We start from the raw sequence: 12336 nt of genomic DNA on the forward strand, positions 1-12336 counted from the left end.
GCGGCGAAGCCCTTCAAATGCACAAACAGAAAACCCAGAGTATAAGAGACAAGAAAAAACATCTTTGCGAGTTTGGTAGTGGGGCCACCATTTGCAGGCTGCTAAGGATCTGCGCTTATTCAAGCTTTGATAGCTGCATGAAATCGCATATAACTTACTTTTTTGAAATTAACTCTAGCTGACCTGTTCTCATTTTTTTCCCCATTTCCCTCCTAGTGAAATAAGTCGCGCAGAGTTCCCCTGACATGCAAATGTGGCTGCATAGGCTGAGAAGCCCCAGTAGACATCATCGCCGGCTAACTGCATGAAGTTCCAAATTTCCAATAAATTTATTAATAGAGAGATTTAACTTGCCGGAGAGGTACTATTGTTGGCGTGTACTGGTTTACTGGGCACTTAGCCCCCACGAAGGTGCAGTGGCCACGATTGCACTCACCCTTATAAATGCACATACGCAGGAGGGGCCGGTAAACCAGCATGCGTCTATGGTAGTACATTTCCAGCTAGCTAAATCTCTCTAATAGCTGTACCATAGCCTCTAATAGAAGTCTGTGGAAAGTGCCGCAGATGCACACCAACTATTTGGGTATGCCAAGCTCCACATATACCGGGTGTTTTTTTTTTAACTCTTTACTGATCATTACTTAATTCAAACCCTGCAAGAGAAGTGTAAGTGCGGTCTGTGCAGGTGAACTGTAAAGAAAGGTGGACATATGTACACGCGCCATTTTGAAAATATGCATTTCGAAAAGCCAACTCTATGAGCTAAAAAATATGCATTTTTGATGTTAAATATTTTGAACTGCATTGCCGATAAAGATATGTTGATGGTCTTCATTTTCTTAATATAATGTTAGCCCCTAAACTCAAAAGTAAAAAACTTGATTAGTTAATTGCCTAATTTTATTACTCTATCACATACATAATATCTGCCTTGCTGTGCAATACACCTACACAGACCACATTGACGTATCTCATAAGGTTTAGAATAACGACCTGTAAACAGTTAAAAAAAAAAACGCGGTATATGTCAGCAATGCTACATCGGTGCTCTTTATAGCTCAGCGGCAGCTTGAGCGCAAATAAATGGGCGATAAAAATTTGCAATTGGTTTCTCACTGACCTTGGCCAGGCAATTTGCCTGAGGAAAGCCCTTAAAACAAGAAATAGGAGTTTGTAGTTTGCCAGTTTGGTCATTTCCATGCAAGTTGAGGATCTGCGCTTATTCACGCTCTTTGCAGGAAGATATAGTGTACGTAGAACTTACTTCTTCAATAACTCTGATCCATTCTCGAAAACACAATCTAAAAGACTTAACTGCAAAAATTAGGAGGACGCTTCAGTTTTGATTGTCTGAACTCAGTAGGCACGTGCACAAATTTTTGCCATTGAGAGTCCAACATGGAGCTTGGCAAAAGTTTGGCCCTTAGTTGGTTTTGGTTTTGGGAAAAGGAAGCTGCTCTATCTGCCTCACTTTTCGGTGAATGTCTATTACAATGGATGGCATGTGATTGGAGAGGTTGTCAGAACAAAGTACATTAGTCATTGGTTCGAATCCCTATTGCTAACTAGTCTATCGCTAGCTCAAACCATGGTTTGAGCTGGGACTTGGGATCAAGGCTGTATTAATTTGAGTGCCGTGTTGCAGAGTATTTTTCACTCTTCATACAGAGTGATGCTCGATAAAAAAATTTTAGGTGAAAGCATTTAGAGCTCAATTGGCCCAAAAGGCACCGGTGTCATACCTTAATTTTGAGAAAAACTTGTTGGAAAAATTATGCATGTGATTTTGTGCCAAAAATTGTGATGCGACCATTCTTTGTGCAGTGTTCAAGGTGGTGCCAGGCAATTTCGCCTCCCATTTAGCATCAATGTGCTAGCCAAGTTGGAGACTAGTTAGCAATAGGGATTCGAACCAGCATTCCTAAATGAAAACCAGCTCATTCTCAGCTGGATCTACATGGCTGAACTAAATATCAGTCACTGTCTGTTGGGACCACACATCCATGTATGCACATACATGAGATCCAGTAACCTCCCTGCTGAGAACATAAGATCCAAACACAAACACAAAACTATAGATATAGATCATTATGAACCTAGATGAGATATAGATAATAAAGTGCACTGTAAAGATCTTAGTGTCTAAGCAGAAAAAGAGAAGGGATTTTGTTACAATATATACATATACGAAGACAGCCAGCAGACACCAAAACGAAGGAGGGAATAGAGGAATGCTTGTTTTTCTTCTATTTTCTTATCAGTTATCCTGCAGAAAGGAAATGATTAGTACTATTAATTCCGGGTTAATTGGAGAAATATGGGAGAGGCCTTCGCCTTGCAGTGGGTATAGTCAGGCTGATGATGAGGATGATAATGATGATTAATTCCTCATTAATCAACAACACAAAAAAAAAATCCCCTATGCTTTCCTCAGTTTCCCACCACAAAGGTCCCCTTTTTATGTTGCCTTTCTTATGTGTTGTCACAATCCCTTTATTTCCTTGTCTGTTAAACCAGGTGATGTTTTTTTTACTATTTACAGACTAATTTTAAGGCCTATAAGTGATACATTGGTGCAGTCTCTGCAGATGAATTCTGAATTCTACAGCAAGGCAGGCTCGAACTTAGGGACTACATGGATGCGAAGCACACAACCATTTTTCGTTCTTGTGAGTGGTGGTTGGAACATTTCTTCTCCATCGTTTCAAAACTGTTGCTGTTTTAGCAAGAATCAGTGGCATGTTTTCAAAAACAAAGCCAGCGAAAAATAAAAAGTCAGTTGCTCTGCACAAAGGCTGGAACAGTATTCAGTAGAACAGTAGAAGCTGGCAAGTATTCTGTGCATGCACCAACTCTCCCTGATTTCGCTGGTTCACATTGGCTGACCGAACTATGTTGCTCATGTGATATTTTTTAAGAATTGGGAGGCTGTACTTTTCTCCTGTCAAGCAAACCAACCTTGTAGTTCACAGAACATTTTTTGAAGTTTTCAATTCATTCACTTACATAGCAATTTTATTGTTTAATATTTCCCCTCTTTGCTTCACACTTCCTTGCAATGTTTTATTTTGTTTGTTTGTTTTTACAAAGTCTCTGTTGCACCAGCATGTCAAGACTGCTAAGAAATGCTACAGATCAATGCGTTACAAATTCAGACGCTTTGTTTTGCTTCCAGGTCCTTGTCATAAATAGAGCAAAAAACCACATTTGAAAATGATTTCTCCCTTTTGTATGAAATGATGTGTAAAACAAGCTGTCAGCCACTTTCTATCTCTCCTTCTTTGTTTTCCTCTCCATCTGTGCTTGAATCACAAAAGAAACTGCATGATGGACAAGAGCACAGATTGTTGGTTGAGTTGGTGCATTGCAGACACGTTCTAGCGCATATGAACAAGGACTAGAGAGATGTAGACAACACGAGCGCTAACTTTCAACTGATGATTTATGGACACAATTGCACATTAAATACAACCTGCATCATGACGTCACCCGACATAAACGCCGACATCACGTGGCCCCGGACAAAAAAATTTTACTCTTTGGCCGTCAAAGAGACAGATGGTGTGCTGACACAGGATGCACCCGCTTTTTTAATCAGATCGGCCTCGATTACTTCCCTGACATCTTTACACACATGTTTGGCTACTATCTTGCACGCGTTAAAAAATTGTTTGCACACTTTTTTGTTCTTTTCAGCTCAATCGTGACAATGCACAGAGAGATTACCATCCCTGTAGTTGCCCACATTCCTCCTGTGCTCCAATAATCTCTCATTGACACATCGGCTAGTTTGGCCGATGTACCTCGAGCCACATGACAGGGGAATCTCATACACCACACTGGACGAACAGGCTACAAAGGGGTCTCGATGTCTAATTGTGCACTGCTGTTTTGGCCTTGAAAAAGGGTTGGTCATTTTCACAAGTCTTCCTAGCTTCTCGGGAGCCGATAGCACCACTCTGACGTTGCTGCGTTTCGCTATCTTTTTTTAGGCGATGCGAGGTGTTATGCAAATAGGGAATTACCACTGTTCTTTTTTCATTTCCTTCGCTCAGTCTTTGTTTTTTCTTTGTTTTTCCTAGCATCCCTCAGAAACAGATACAATGAGGCTGGTAGGGTATCCCGCTGACACAAGACTCATTACTTGCCTTTAAAAGCCATAGGACATTGAATGGCAACAGGATTTTTTCAGGGCATTATTTAAGCACTGCTTGGCTATTGCTCTCTTGACAAGTTTAGAATGTGATGAGTGAAACGATAGTAGGGGTTTGTTGGCCCTTGGATGATACTCCCAACAAACGCGTTTCTCAGTGAGGGTTAGCTTCAGATCTGAAAACTGTAGGACACCATCCTTTGGAATTTCATGCGTCATTTCCAAAGGATTAAAACACTCGCGAAAAAGGGCTAAAAGCTGGCTTACAGTAGTCGAAAAATCCTCGCAGTCTTGTAAAACAATTAAAAAATCATCAACATATCTAAAAACAGACACATTTTCAAAAATTCAGAGTCGGTCAGACACGATTCTGTCACAATGGGCTAAAACAACATCACTAAGAATGGGAGCAATACATGAGCCAATACAGACCCCTTGCTTTTGTATGAAGACCTGGTTATTCCATTCTATGTAGGTTGACTTTAGATAAAACGAAAGCAGTTCGAGAAAACTTTTCACGGATACACCTGCTGAATTTTGAAAAGCTACTGGTCCAAAGAAATCAATGCACTCTTCCACACAACTGAGGAGTTTATCTTGTGGCAAGGAGTAATATAAATCCTTTATGTCAAAAGAGCAGGCCAAAAGACCTTTGTTATGGTTCTTCTCTAAGAAATCTATAACTTTTTCGGAACTTTGAATCTGAAAGGGGTCGTCAATATTTAAAAGATTTAGTTTTCCTTGCAGGAAGAGTGCGACTGCTTTCTGCCACGTGCCATTTTCCGATACTATCATTCTTAGGGGACACTCCACTTTGGGGGTTTTAGCGGTGAACATAACTTTAAAAAACGTGGCGTTGCTGTTTTCTATGGTTTTAGCCAATCTATCCAGGTTGAGTTTGTTACAAAGAACTTTGCCAGCCAACTGTAAATTTTCCGCTGATACCAATTGATTCCCATGTAGGACGGATGACAATGCGTCAAGGGCCTTCTTTCCAAACTGATCCCTTGTTATCACCACGAACCCGCCTTCTTTGTCTGAGGGAAGAAGGGAAAGATCATTTTTTCTCAGATCCGCAGCCAAACCAGGTCTTCATACAAAAGCAAGGGGTCTGTATCGGCTCATGTATTGCTCCCATTCTTAGTGATGTTGTTTTAGCCCATTGTGACAGAATCGTGTCTGACCGACTCTGAATTTTTGAAAATGTGTCTGTTTTTAGATATGTTGATGATTTTTTAATTGTTTTACAAGACTGCGAGGATTTTTCGACTACTGTAAGCCAGCTTTTAGCCCTTTTTCGCGAGTGTTTTAATCCTTTGGAAATGACGCATGAAATTCCAAAGGATGGTGTCCTACAGTTTTCAGATCTGAAGCTAACCCTCACTGAGAAACGCGTTTGTTGGGAGTATCATCCAAGGGCCAACAAACCCCTACTATCGTTTCACTCATCACATTCTAAACTTGTCAAGAGAGCAATAGCCAAGCAGTGCTTAAATAATGCCCTGAAAAAATCCTGTTGCCATTCAATGTCCTATGGCTTTTAAAGGCAAGTAATGAGTCTTGTGTCAGCGGGATACCCTACCAGCCTCATTGTATCTGTTTCTGAGGGATGCTAGGAAAAACAAAGAAAAAACAAAGACTGAGTGAAGGAAATGAAAAAAGAACAGTGGTAATTCCCTATTTGCATAACACCTCGCATCGCCTAAACAAGATAGCGAAACGCAGCAACGTCAGAGTGGTGCTATCGGCTCCCGAGAAGCTCGGAAGACTTGTGAAAATGACCAACCCTTTTTCAAGGCCAAAACAGCAGTGCACAATTAGACATTGAGACTCCTTTGTAGCTTGTTCGTCCGGTGTGGTGTATGAGATTCCCCTGTCATGTGGCTCGAGGTACATCGGCCAAACTAGCCGATGTGTCAATGAGAGATTATTGGAGCACAGGAGGAATGTGGGCAACTACAGGGATGGTAATCTCTCTGTGCATTGTCACGATTGTGCTGAAAAGAATAAAAAAGCGTGCAAATCATTTTTGAATGCGTGCAAGATAGTAGCCAAACATGTGTGTAAAGATGTAAGGGAAGTAATCGAGGCCGATCTGATTAAAAAAAGCGGGTGCATCCTATGTCAGCACACCATCTGTTTCTTTGACGGCCAAAGAGTTAAATTTATTGTCCGGGGCCACGTGATGTCGGCGTTTATGTCGGGTGACGTCATGATGCAGGTTGTATTTAATGTGCAATTGTGTCAATAAATCATCAGTTGAAAGTTAGCGCTCGTGTTGTCTACATCTCTCTCGTCCTTGTTCATATGCGCTAGAACGTGTCTGCATGATGGAGCCAGACTTTAGGTACTTAGTCAAATATCTTAGGGGAATCCCCCAAGGTGGAGTAGATTGGTAATAAGGGAGTAATTACTCATTGACATTCACCAAAGCACAGCCATTGGCTGCACTGAACTGCCCCGGAAAGGTGGTGGTCCTGGGTTCAATCCCGGGACCAGGACGAATTTTTCTTTAACTACGAAATTTCTGAGAAAGCTGTACAGCTTTCCTTTGTAGCCATGTGGCTGCGCTTGGGTTGATGTCAAGGAGTAATTCCTCCCTTTATACTTTAGGCACTCGTGCAGAGAACAAACAAATAAAAGTAACAGATAAAAGGTGAACACAAGCGTTTTTGTCTTCTTTTCTGTGTCCCTTTCATGCTGCCATGTTCTTTGCACTATATTAAAATTAATGTGATGTCAGAATGCCAACTGACCCAACGTTGACTCATTTGAAGTCATCAGAAAATAAGCTGACAATTTACAAGAAATTTTTACAAGTTTTCACTACTGCGCTTCTCAGCGACATAAGCACTGGTCTTTAGTGTGAACGCTACCTCTGGACATCATAGTGAATGCATGATATCAACACTAAGGGGGCTCTCATTGACCTTCAATTGACTTGGAGACAGCAGCATGTTTCCCTATTCATTCTTTCCTCTATTGTCTGGACGTGAAGGAGCGATCAGCAAAAAGAGTATACAACCTAGCCAAGATATGGCTGAGTAATCCTTGTATCATTCTGCAATTTTTATTCTTTTTTTCGTTCCACTTTGTGTGGAGCTAAGCGGGAAAATGCAGAGGTCATTTTTGATCGGCGATACTTTTAATATGATACTTGAACTATGTAAGAAATTACTATAAGGGGGTGAGAGGTATATCAGCATTTTGGCTTCCTTGCCCATGGCGGAGACACTGTTTCAGCGTCCCTTTCAGACCATTCTGGAAGTCCTCGCCGACTTGAGCCAAGGGTAAAAAATATATTATCTGAGGTAGACCAGACAACCAAGTTGCCTTTTGCTGCCAGCAATATAGTGCACAACGCAGGTAATTTTCTGTCTGCAAAATTGGTTATATAGGGGAACGGTTGCTTGGCGGGATAGTTGGTTCATATCTAACTTGTATTACAGCGCGAACCACAAGAAGGGACGATGATAGACAGAGTGAAAAGAGCGCTGACTTCCAACTGTTTATTATTCTGATATGCCACGCATTTATACACATTTGAAGCTTCAGCAGGAAAGAGCAGGAAAAGCAACCAGCATGAAAGGCATAGGCGATAGGACAAGGCCCTAATCACCATCGATCCAGAAACTTCAGCTCTTTCTTGGTTAGTGCTACTGATGGCATGCTTACACACCTTTCCTCTGTACGAGCGATGTTCACCGCCTCAATTATCTCCCTGACACACTGATCATTGTGTCGAGCAACGATTGTGCTTTTTTGGAACTCGGGCACGCAAGGTTTTCTGCGGCGACGTGTAGACTCATCGCCACAATTACGACAGTGCGTGCTAGATGGCCCTGGTCGCCATCATTTACATTCTTTTTGTGTTCTTTCAATCTGGTATTTATACACCTGCCGGTTTGTCCAATGTATTCGCGTCCGCAGGACAACGGAACGTGATATACAACACCTTCGTCGCAAGTGACAAACTGATTCTGGTGTCTAATCATGCACGATTTTTTCCTTTTGCTATAGCACGGGTTAGTTTTCTTGCATGGAACTGATAGTTTGAGTGGGGCCGAAAACACAACGTCAACGCCTGCGCGCTTTCCAATCTCCTTCAGGTTGTGGGAAGTCTGGTGGATATACAGAATACAGAATGACTGCTATTCTTTTGCTTAGGGCCTTGTCCTATCACCTATGCCTTTCATGCTGATTGCTTTTCCTGCTCTTTCCTGCTGAAGCTTCAAATGTGTATAAATGCGTGGCATATCAGAATAATAAACAGTTGGAAGTCAGCGCTCTTTTCACTCTGTCTGTCGTAGTCCCTTCTTGTGGTTCGCGCTGTAATGGAAGTTATATAGGGAAATTTGCCTAAATTATCGGATATTTACTTTAGGCAACAAATGAAATTTGCAAAGTTCAAGAGCACCTTCATAACCCCCCTCCCCCCCCCCCCCCTTTAATTATTCGCAAGAGCGAAAACCTCACAGGTGTTTTTTTTTTCCCAGCTGAAAAGAAAAAAGTCATATGGCTAGCCCATTCACATGCAAGATAGTGCTGCTCTAAACTGTGATTTGAGCAAAAGGAATCAATTGTGGCTGTGGCTGTATATGACCCTGTCGCAACTGATATGTTGACGATGGTTGCAGCACGCATGCCATGCTTTTACAACTTTCACTGTCATGCTTGCCAGCTGGCTGACACGAGGAAGAAACCACCACCAATGGCGTTCTGCCACTGCAACAGGACCCTACTTTGTGTGGGGGCTGCAGTTAGGGGTTTGGGTTGCCAGTATCTCTTATTAGTATAAGTAATGACAAAGTTCATCCTGTAAAGTTGGCATATTCTCAAAACACAAGTTTTGTCTGAGTCCCATCTTGTTTTATCTGGGTTCGGTTAATTTGCAGCTTAATTCTAACATTCTCTTTTGTCCCAGTGACTTCATGTAACAAGATTTTAATTATCAAATCTGCACTCTACTATTGCATGCTGAATAGTTAAGCAAGACAGGATAATTAGTTTTGAGAACACATTGTCTACATTTTTTGCAACAAAGGAATTATGCAATGAATTAATTTCTCAACTAATTCTGCAGCATGACATTCAACTGAAAACATATGTAGAACTGAATAATGCATACCCTACTGCTGCAAAGTATCGTTTACCTGACAAATATACTTATTAAATGCTTTTCCCACTGTTCCCAGTATTCATCTTCCTCAGTGCACAGTTAGTGGCCAGGCCCTATAATTTGTCTGGTGTATACATTGGCGCACAACAGAGAATTTGCTTTATAATACAATTACAAAGCTGTCAGCCACTTAGAGAACTAAATATCTTTACCTCTTGAATATGTCTTCTGGCAAAATGCTCTGCACTGCTATAAACAACTTTGGCATAAAATTTCATGTTACAAGTTAAAAGGACAAAATGGTCTTTTCAGCATCTGCCATATCATAACATTACCTCTGTGGAAAAATTTATGAATTGCTCCACGATGTCATCTGTGGGGTTCTCCTTGTTGGGTCTAGAGCTACACTCCTTGCAAGGCTCCAAAGAGAGCTTTTGTAGTTTCATCAGCTTCTTGGCACATTCTTGCACTGCATCAGCAAAGAAGCTCATCAGGTTACATCACTTGATCAAGATGCATGTCTGAAGTCAGCAAGTATGCACAAAGTTTAGTAGCAAAATAAGGTCTTTATTTATTTAAAGGTACTATATTGGCTCAGATGGAGCCACGATAGAAGTGGTTTCATATAACCTCTTATGGGAAAGGGAAGGGAACAAAGCATTGCAGAATAGTGCTAAGAAAGCACCGTGCAAATGAGTCAGTAGGAGGTGGTTTCCTAAAACCTAATAAAAAATGGGAAGGAGACAAGCAGTTTATACAATACACAATACTAAAATATGTCTGAGAGGTTCCTTGCAACCTTGTATGTGAACATAATTAGAAACGTGACAAAGAAGTAGTGCAGTGAAAAATGCAGTGCCGTATACTTCAATAATAAGCAATATTGTCAGTTTTAATAATTACAGCTATTTTCATGGTTAATCAAATGCTAAGCAGGTATGCTAGCCCTGCTTACCAGTCTCCGTAGACTTCTGGCACTGCATAGTTATACACAAACACAACACACACACAAGAGATTAAAGTAAGATGTTCACACCGATGATGCGCTGGCGACCAACTGGCTGTTATTTGTGATACGAAGAAGATACGAAGAAACTAGCCCGCTCGCAAGTACAACTGTGCTTACCCGTACTCTACTTCTATATGCATTTTTACAGTTTGTCAAAAAGCAAGAAAGTGCACTTGAAAGTGTGCGCCTGTTAAGGGCACAGAGGTGAGCACAATAAGCTGCTTCAAGATGCAGCAAGTGGCGCAGAGTCTAGGTCAAGGGAGCACTAAGCGTACACATCTGCTGTCCATGAGGAATGAAGGGTGACTGAACCCACGCTCAGATTAAAGATCAGAACAGAATTGTAGTTGAAGTGACGCCGTAATGCACATTATGCGTTAAAGTGCCTGTAAGGCATTGTGTGGATTAACTTGTTGTGATTCATGTTAGCCACTATGGTCGAACTTGAATCGCAGTTCTGCAAGGGAGAGAGGCCGAAGTTAAGAGCACGTGAGTGACACACTACTGCTCAGTCCGTAGTAGCAAGCACTTCTTCCAACAGCACTGCACGGTAATTGCCGCGATGGCCTCAACTGTGATACCCACTACTCTCTCGTTGGCTGCAGCTGTGCGGCCATTCCATCTCCTCATTGACTGAGCCACATGACCTGCACGCGACCACCTTCTCTTTTGGACTTCAAGTTTATGGAGAGAGAGAGAAGCTTTGGGACAAACATTGGCAAAATCTATGATTGCGGCTAGTAGTGTAACGCACTAAGACATCAGCTCTTACTGCTTGTTCTGGGAGCCTGTCCTCTGATGAGCGAGATTAGTAAAAAAAAATGAATGTTTAAAACTATCCTTTCAAAACTTTTGATTTTTCACGATTATAGAGTGCTTATTTTGTGTTATACGGGACAGTGTTTCATCAATATGTTTGCACTTGCGAATGAGTGTTGTTATTTTTAATCCTATAAGAGAGATTCAATCTTTTTATCTTCCTTTGGACCTAGGGGGGGTAGGTCAGCTCTACTATACAATGGGCGAATTTGTTCCTGCCGTCGGTACTACAAAAAAAAAAAAAAAAAGGAATGCAGCGGGAATCTTTGCAAATGCTCTAGTTTTGATGTTAGCCACTTAGTGTGAGGGTCCCAGACTCCACAAGCATATTCCAACATTAGCCGTACTATCATTTTGTAAGCTATTAATTTTGTCAGTGTGGAAAGTCTGAACAATATTCTTATGTATCATAATTTTTTTGTTTTCTCCTTTATATGTTATTTATATGTGTAGTCCAGCTAAGGTTGGAATTAATCCTAATACATAGGTAGCTATATATATAGTATATATATATTTCTTTTGACTAAGAGAATTTTGCTGTTATGTGTGCATGTATTGTTTAGGTTGGTTCTTTTTGGAAATTGCCATACATAATGTTTTCTTCAAGTTGAAGGATATTTGCCGACCGATACATAAGCCGGTTATTCTTGACAACTGCTCGCTAAGGTTAAACTGATCGGCTATTGATTTCACTTCCATATAAATGATGCAGTCATCTGCAAAGCGCTTTGTTTTTACGCATGAATTTTTAATCAGGTCATTCACATACATTAAGAACAACAAGGATCAAAGGACTAAGTCTTGCGGACCACCCGGCCTACTCCACTCTACATGTGTCCAATCTGTTCCCCTCAATACTGTCAAACGGGTGCTTGTCATTAATAAAAACTTCTATTCGCTACACAATATAATTTTCTATAAAATTTCTTAGCTTAAACAGCAATTTTTTTGTGACAAACAGAATGAAACACCTTTTCAAGATCAAAGAATAGTGGTACGGTATGGAAGACGAGGAAGTGCGGCGCAAGCACGTGGATGGGAGACGAATGAGAAAGAATTGAAAATGAGGGAGTCAGTGTTCGGCGAGTGACTGTGTCTGGTTCTGTGAATGCGTCTGTCTCCTGCGTCTGTGATCCTTTCCCATATGCGTCTATGTTCTAAGTGTACTCCTACCCCGTTACATTTTGGGGGCAGCGGTGAGATGGCGCTTACTCCTGCCCAGCGCCGAGCGCC

General features: G+C 41.3%; 1 long non-coding RNA gene across 11 annotated transcripts in view; it reads left to right on the forward strand.

Moving 5' to 3' along the window:
• Nucleotides 1–12336, forward strand: part of LOC146205950 (uncharacterized) — a 79963-nt gene that overhangs the window by 15619 nt on the left and 52008 nt on the right. For 2 of the 11 annotated variants that reach the window (XR_014704304.1, XR_014704300.1), the window contains exon 4: nt 2546–3377. The exons of the other annotated variants lie outside the window; for them this stretch is intronic. This is a non-coding gene — a long non-coding RNA (uncharacterized LOC146205950). Of the gene's footprint in view, nt 1–2545; nt 3378–12336 lie in introns of those variants that run through there. 11 annotated transcript variants of the gene reach the window in all.

This window comes from Amblyomma maculatum, chromosome 1 (assembly GCF_055883805.1).
Source record: "Amblyomma maculatum isolate TAMU_Amacu chromosome 1, ASM5588380v1, whole genome shotgun sequence".
Classification (NCBI taxonomy): Eukaryota; Metazoa; Arthropoda; class Arachnida; order Ixodida; family Ixodidae; genus Amblyomma; species Amblyomma maculatum.